The 8,127-nt window shown below is 42.1% G+C and overlaps 1 pseudogene; it reads left to right on the top strand.

Moving 5' to 3' along the window:
- Nucleotides 1-323: 323 nt before the first annotated feature.
- LOC101575911 lies at nucleotides 324-1,400 on the top strand (annotated as a pseudogene).
- The last annotated feature ends 6,727 nt before the right edge of the window (nucleotides 1,401-8,127 follow it).

Genomic DNA, 8,127 nt, shown 5'->3' with positions numbered 1-8,127 from the left:
AAGAAAGAAAGAAAGAAAGAAAGAAAGAAAGAAAGAAAGAAAGAAAGAAAGAAAGAAGAAAACTGACAAAGATTGAAATTACTGGCCAGGGGTCAGGGGCATTCTGGTTAGAGGCGTTTTGGTGTGGGTTGCACGTGCGGAAGCGCAGTGGCCCGAGCCCTGCAGGACGGCCGCAGGCACCAACGAGGCCCGGAGCGCGGGCTGGGGACAGGCCGCTCCGTGGGGCGGACGTGACAAGTCCCTGCACCCACCACCTTCCTCCCGAGAGCGCCGGGAGCGCGGGCGACCCCGGGCCGGCCACAGAGCAGGGCTGAAGGTGCGCGATGCAGGTCACCCTGAAGACTGTCAAGATCGACATCAACCCGGAGGAGACAGTGAAAGCACTGAAAGAGAAGATGGAATCTGCAAAAGGGAAAGATGCCTTCCCAGTATCAGGTTGAAAATTAATTTATGCAGGTAAAATCCTCAGTGATGATACTGCTCTCAAAGAATATGAAATCGGTGAGAAAAACTTTGCGGTGGTCATGGTGACCAACCCGAAGCAGTGACCACACCAGCACTAGCCACAACGCGGTGGTCCAGCCCCGCCAGCACCGCAGCTCTGAGTTCCTCCGCAGCAACAGCTCAGGCGCCAGCCCCTGCCCCTGCTTTGGCTCCCACATCCACACCTGCGTCCAGCACTCCAGCAGGGACAACGGCATCTTCTGAACCTGTGCCTGCGGGTGCAGCCCAGCTGAGAGGCCTGCAGAAAAGCCACCAGAGACGCCGCCAGCTAGCAGCCCCACATCAGCTGAAGACATCTCAGGAGAGCCTTCTTGGTCAAACCTTTTTGAAGTTGCGACAAGTGCACTTGGGAATCCCTGGAGATAGCGCAAGTCAGGCTGTGGTTGACCTCCTCAAGCAGCTAGTATTGGGGCGCCCCAGGCCACCGCAGCGGCTGCAGCTGCAGCGACTATACCAGCAGCGATGATGACCACAAGTTCTGGAGGACATCCCCTTGAGTTTTTACGGAATCAGCGTCGGTTTCAACAAATGAGACAAATTATCCAACAGAATCCTTCCCTGCTTCCAGCATTGCTACAACAGACAGGTTGAGAGGATCCTTAGTTGCTGCAGCAAATTAGCCAACAGCAGGAGCATTTTATTCAGGTGCTGAATGAACCAGCTGAGGAAGCTGGTGGTCAAGGCCGAGGTGGTGAAGGCGGCAGTGGAGGAACTGCAGAAGCTGCAAGTGGGCACCCAAACTACATGCAAGTGACACCTCAGGAAAAGGAAGCTGTAGAAAGTTAAAGGCATTAGGATTTCTTGAAGGACTTGTGATGCAAGCATAGTTTGCTTGTGAGAAGAATGAGAACTTGGCTGCCAATTTTCTTCTACAGCAAAACTTTGATGAAGATTAAAAGAGACTTTTTTATATATCACACTGCACACCAGTGCATTACACTAACTTTGTTCACTAGGATGACTTAGATTCATATCCACAGTACTTGGTATATGATAGTAGATCTTTGGGGTGGGGTGGGCAAGATCTAGGGTACAGGGCAGGGATAAATTACACTGTATTTCTGCTTCAATTAGCAGATGCTGCAAATCCACACAATGTGTAAAATATACAACCAAAAATCAACTTTTGCAGGTCTTTATTTCTTCTATAAAATAGTAGGTGACTTTTCCTAGGTTTCACTCTTAGTGTAGTAGATCCAGAAATTTATATTTCTTTATATCCTGCTTTATATTTCTTTGACCTAACACTGGTTCCTGAGCAAGTCTTTGCTACCTAGAATCTACAGTAGATTTCATGGCAACGCTGGATAATGGCTTTTTGAAATTGAAGAGTTTCGGAGCAATCGTAAACAGAAATACCAAATTATCAATGGTCATTGTTGCTGCTTCACAAAAGTACAAAAGTAATGTGTAAGGAGGGCTGATCTTTCACACTAAATACTTGGGGTGTGGGTGGGAAGAAAGGCAACTTTTTATTAAATCAAAAGTTATTATTTTAAAATTTCTTGATCATTGAATGTGTGAGACCCTTCTAACATGATTTGAGAAGCTGCACAAGTATAGGCAGTTATTTTCTTGTTTATATTTTTTGTTTTGGGGAAAAATTAGTAGGTGTCTAATTACTGTTTACTTCATTGTTATATTGCAGTAAAAGATTTAAAACAACAACAACAAAAAGAATATAAGCCTGTATTTTAAAAGTGAGGTCTACTAGGCAGCTTAGAGAAGCAATGGATTCAGTTTCTTTCAGAGATGCTAGCTATCTTCTAGTGTTAGTCCTTTGTGTTAGGTCGTTAATCCAGGGCTCAGGTTGTCAAAGCGACGAACTTTCGGCTAAGGCAGCATTTGCACCTAAACCGGCTCTCGTGACTCTTAGTCCTGTATGTTTTCTGCTCTACTGCGGGCCTCTTAGACATCTGGCAGAAGAGTCAGACCATGCCTGAAATTTGTCTCTGCTATTTTCAGCAAGAACAAAAGTGTACAAGTGTTGACTGTTCTTGTAAAGCTCTGGTGTAGAGCTGACAATGTGTACCATGTGGTGAAAATTCCTTCCAAACACTAAATTGCACCAAAATATTCCTAAGTATAAGAGCATGGGATGCCTGTGTGAGTGCAAGGATGGTGGCTGCGGTGTTGGTGTGGGTGCAAAAACGGAACACATACCAACTGGATTCGCTGGGCTGGAAAATACACTTGCTTTGGGCTTCTGGGTAAAACAAAATAAAAGTAAAATAGGCACAACTGTGATTTTGTTCAAATAATTATTTTTTTTTTCTTCCTTAATTTCTCTTGGAGGCCATTCAGTACTCTGTGAGATGGCTGGTGGGGAAAGATGAGCAAGTAACAAGTGTCTCTTTATGTCCTCGCTGACCTGGACACCTCTGCTGTTTCTTCACAGTGCACCACCTAAGTGAGCATGCGGGCATTTAGCACTTCCCTCTGTTTCCAGATTAATGTTAGTTTCCTCTAAGCTCAAACTAAATCCTTTCCCAGGGAAGTAGAGATTCTACTGCAATTACCTAGCAGAGTCTCCAGTCAAGTATTCAGTGGAAGTCCTTGGGATTGTACAGAGGTTCTAACAGAGACATGAGCACTCTGGAATTATGTCCAGCTGTGAATACATAGTCACCACAGCAGTCGCAGCAACTGAAATAATCGCTGCAAGGAAAAACAATTATCAAACAAACATGACACTGTTCAGATGTAGCATAATATTCTATTGTTTTTTCTTAAGTTTTTCCACCATAACTACATGCGTGAAATCTCAAATAAGCTGAATAAGTTCTAAAATTGGAAAGTGGTTATTAAGAGCTGACCGTGGAGTCATTACTATTGCTTCTAGAAACAAATTTTTTTCTTAAAGAAAAATTTAAATAAATACATTCGGGCCCCTGTATCAATATGTATGAGAAGACTAATATTTATTTTATTCAGCAACATGGGCTGCAGATTGACATGTTTTATTTATTTATTTAATTGTTTTTTAATAGATTTAATTGTTACAGGGTCTCACTATGCAGCTCAGACTCCTGGTGATCCTCCTGCTTTTAGCCTCCCCAGAACTGGGGTTGCAGGTGTGTGCCACGATGCCTGGACTCTGGCTTGCTCAGCCCGCCCTAGGGACGGGCCTGGTATGGCATGTGGTGCCAGGGATCGAACTACGGTCCCTGTGTTTGCCTACGCTTGCCTAAGCAGGAGCTTTCGTCCCCTGAGCTATCCTGCCGGCCCTGACATATGTTTTAAAATAAGCCAAATTCCTATGGGTTTGTTTCATGCCTGGAAACTGGGAACACCAGGTTTTGACATTAAAACAATACTCCATGTAACCCTCATTGGTTTCATCACGCATCCTCTCATCCAGTACTGCATAGGTGACTGTCCTTTTGGAAGCCTCTTTAATGTACACTTCCCCCTTCTCTGCACTATTACAACACTCACTGCCACCACATGCTGGACGAGTCTCACTTCCATCCTCTCAGGGGATCTGAAATCTCTCGGCAGGCGCATCTTGTGTCTTAGAGTGTGGGATTGGAGCAGCTCTCTTGCTACTTTCCCTTCATCCATTCTTGGTCTTTTTCTCATCTGCCCTTCAAACAGCTACTAGAGCAACAGGTGTGTAATGATAAAAGCATGGAGTGTTCACACTTATCAAAGTGTATTTGATAGCAAACAGTCACAGTCTCAGCACTTCCCACGGGCGGTGCTGGTGCTGCATGTCGGGGATCGAACCCCAGTCCCTGTGTCTGCCTAAGCAGGTGCTTTAATCTGCTGAGCTGTCTGGCTAGCCCTATGACTGGTGATCTGTGAGACTAGGTTTATATGTTTAATGTAAGGCTGCTATAAGTTGGAGGGAATGAAAGAAACTTAAGTTAACATTTCTTACATTTTATCTTCCTTCCTAACCAAAGTAATAAAAAGCCCATATAAAAAGCTTGCCATTATCTCTTACCATTCTGTATATTTAAGCCTACTTAACCTCCTTGCAATGCTGTTGCTCTTATATTGCTGTTCTGTGTGGTTATCATGAGCAAATTCATCTTTGCATAATGCATTATAAGAAAAAGCATGTATTTATTTATTTAATATAGCTTTACATAGAGATGAAAAGAACCTACAAAAATTGATGGCTACATTGAGCTTATGTTCTTCTTAAAGTTTTAATCAAATAGACATAAATGTAAAAGTACAAAACCTATCCAGTGAGAGTAAATACCACGGCACCGGGAGGATTCTATGGAAAGTGGAGATACATAGGAATGCAATTGTAAATTAGGTAATTAGTAAAGTTATACTGAAAATGTAGCAAAGGACATAGGGACAGGGAGGTACATAGGGACAGGGATGTACATAGGGACATGGATGTAAGAACCATGAGCATATGCAGGAGAAAAGAGCCCGGTGATGCTCCAAGACAGGAAGATAGCTGGTGCTCTCAAAATGGCTGTACAAGAGTAAATCAGAGAGGGGCCAGGGAGATGGCTCAGTGGAAGAAGTGCTTCCCTGGCAAGTGCAAGGGCCTGAGTTCAATCTCCAGTTCCGGAAAAAAAAAAAAAAAGAGTAAATCAGAGAGCAGGCAGTGTGAGGAGGTGCCAGGGTGTGTGTGTGTGTGTGGGGGTTCCTCAGGAAGATGTGTGGAGGGAAGATGGGGCAATCAGTAAGTCTCATTTTCTAGTTTAGATTTCTTTTTGTATTTTAGAGAAGAAGGGTCTAGCATCACTCTGGCTGTTGTACAGAACAAACTGCAGAAGGCCGGAGGGAGGTATGTCTCTGATCCATGCTAGAATGATGGTGGATTGGAGCAGGACACAGCGGGGGTGAGCGTGCTGATGATTGGCTGGTTTCACAAATATTTTGCTATAGATTCATAATGAGTGATACAGGATAATTAATTTTATATTCGCGCAAACTATTAAGTTCACAGTATAAGAACAATATTTTTTCTAGTTTTCTTATATTTGAATGTGAGGGGAAAAATCCTAAATATCACAGTAGGTAATTTACTTTTATCATACTTTCATTTAAAACCATTTAGTGTATTCTCACTTTATGTAAATACTTCAACATTTTTTATTAGTACATTTTGTAGTATATGCTTTCATTCCTCATTGAGGGTTGGTACATGGACATAACACATTTTAATTTTTTTACTGCCCCATCCTTTCCTCTCCCTGTTCCTCTCCTCCCTTTGCTTGGTTCCCCTACAGTTTCTAAACCCCATGAAAACACAAAAGGCCAAACTAACCTATGGTGAGGCTGTCCAACATGGTGGCTGCTGGCCACACGAGGTTGTTTTAACATTTGCCATAACTGAATTACTAGATTTCATAGGAATGCACTTACAAGTTGCATATACTATGTCACAGATTTGAAAATTGAATAAGGAGGGAACCAGTGGAATGCAAATACGGCGCAACGTTCTTTTTTCTTGTGGGGAAGTATGCTGTGGGTGGTGAAGTGGGGAAAGCCGATCGTGGGTGCTCAGGCACAGCTAAGACAGAAGCAAGGAGTTCGGCTGCACTGCTCAGCAGGGTGGCCTTTAGGGACAATAACAACGTAGGACTTTAGAAATGTTATAAGAAAAAATTTTGTAAGTTTGCCACAAACAAATCATAAATTTTTGACGAGATAAATATGTTTGCCCTGATTTAAACATTATGCAGTGTATACAGGTATGCATGTATCATTATATGGTAGCCTACGAATGTGTCCATTCTTAATGACTTTATACCTCAGTTAAAGAAATTTTAAAAACTTGCAAATTCTCTGAAATTATCAGATTTTTGCTTTTTTAACAATTGGAGTATGTGGATGTAAGCAACAGAAACAGCTGCTTGTGTAGGGTAGAAATGGAGTTTCATTGAAGTGCAGCGGGTAGGTCATAAAAATACTGAAAGGCTGGGACACAAGGCTTAGAAAGAGGCTAGCACCACGAAAAGCTAGGAGACCTCAAGGTCACTGGGCAGTGACTCGTAGGACATCTTTTGCTGTCATATGGAGAATGGGAGTCATGATGCTGATGACTAATCCGGGACACGAGCTGCCCTACGGCCTGTTACTAATTCAGCTGCATGTATAATGCGCATGACTTCTTCTGTCCCTTTTAGTGTCCATCTCCATCTTCTAAGCCTTAGTTGAAAGCACCCTACTGGCAGAGTCTACGTATACCTACTGGTTGTAGGGGTCTGAGAGGAGCAACTGTCCTCCATACCGTGAGCCGAGGCATTTTCTATCCAATATTGGCAGCACATAGAAAAAATGTGGTCTTAGTGGCTTTCGTGTTGCTAAGACACATCCACAACTCCCAGAGAGGAAAAGCTTATTTTGGCTCATAGTTTGTGTAGAGGGTTTTGCTATTGTTGGATGACTCTAAGCCAGGGGGCATGACAGAGGAGTAAGAGCTCCTGGCTTGACAGACAGGAAGTAGGAGAGATCAAGAGAAGAAGGAGTGACACACACCCATGTCCCACTGAACCGCCTCCTCTGACCAGCTGTCCCCTCTCAACATCTCATCTAGCATACATTCATCAGTGGAATCATCCACCAAAGAATATGATGTCCTCATGGTCCAGTCAAATCCAAAAGCCCCACCTATGAGCACATGAAGCTTTTGGAGGACATCTAGATATGAAACAACAAATATTGTTTGTTGGACCCCCAAAATCATAAATGTTCAACCTTGTCCACTGCTTTAGCTGCCCTAACCAACGTGCATATTTTTCTGTTGCAACCTTCCCTGCCCATCCAGATGATTTTGAATATACTAATCAAATTTGGATTGGATGGCCACCTATATCTCATGGTCAAGTGTTCACATTTGATGAAGCCAGTTAAAAGAGGTGAGCATTTTCATAAAAAGATAATCATATTATTTGAATAGTTCTCGAAAATTGACATTGACAGGAAATAGATACATAAACTAGAACATCAACAGCAAATAAATAGATACATAACCAGCCAATGATGTGACGATAGAAGTAGTCTGTGTCATGTCAACATAGTTTGTTCTCAGTGGCTACTTGCTGGGCCGCTTCTAGATTCCACTCCTCAGGGAAAATAACGGTCATGCACAGAACTTTCATTAAGACAAGGCACTGTAATATCACTCTTGGTCAAGGGTGTGAGTCACTCGCAGCAGAATCTGAGTCTCAAACGTGAGCATCTGTCTTCTCAGGATTATAAATTAAGAGAGAGAGCATCTACCTCCTTGGCTTTGTTAGTCAGCTTGGAAGTCCTTCAGGGAGAAGGACCGAAGTACAACCCCAAATGGCAAATGTCTGTTATGGAATATTTTTTCTTATATCAATATGTAAAGTTTTATGATTTTTAAAATTATTCATTTTTACTCATGTATATCATTCTGTTGAAAATAAAATGTATTTTAACCTATGATTTGAATTTGAGCTTTTTCTATTAACACATTTATACTGATGTTTCTCTATTTTACCAGTAATAAATATTGTTCAAAATAAACATCCAAAGTTTTATGTGGAAATATTTCTTTGACTATTTTGTGATAAATTTTTAAACATTTTTCAATATTTCAAAAAGCGTCATGATATTTAGTTCATAAATAATTTTAATGCTTAATAATTTCACTGAGTTAAGTCACATTTTATTTTAAAT

The sequence above is a fragment of the Octodon degus genome, unplaced genomic scaffold (assembly GCF_000260255.1).
Source record: "Octodon degus isolate 3935 unplaced genomic scaffold, OctDeg1.0 scaffold00022, whole genome shotgun sequence".
NCBI classification, from domain to species: domain Eukaryota; kingdom Metazoa; phylum Chordata; class Mammalia; order Rodentia; family Octodontidae; genus Octodon; species Octodon degus.
The sequence above is the reverse complement of the archived record's forward strand: the minus strand, read 5'-3'. Positions and strand labels throughout refer to the sequence as shown.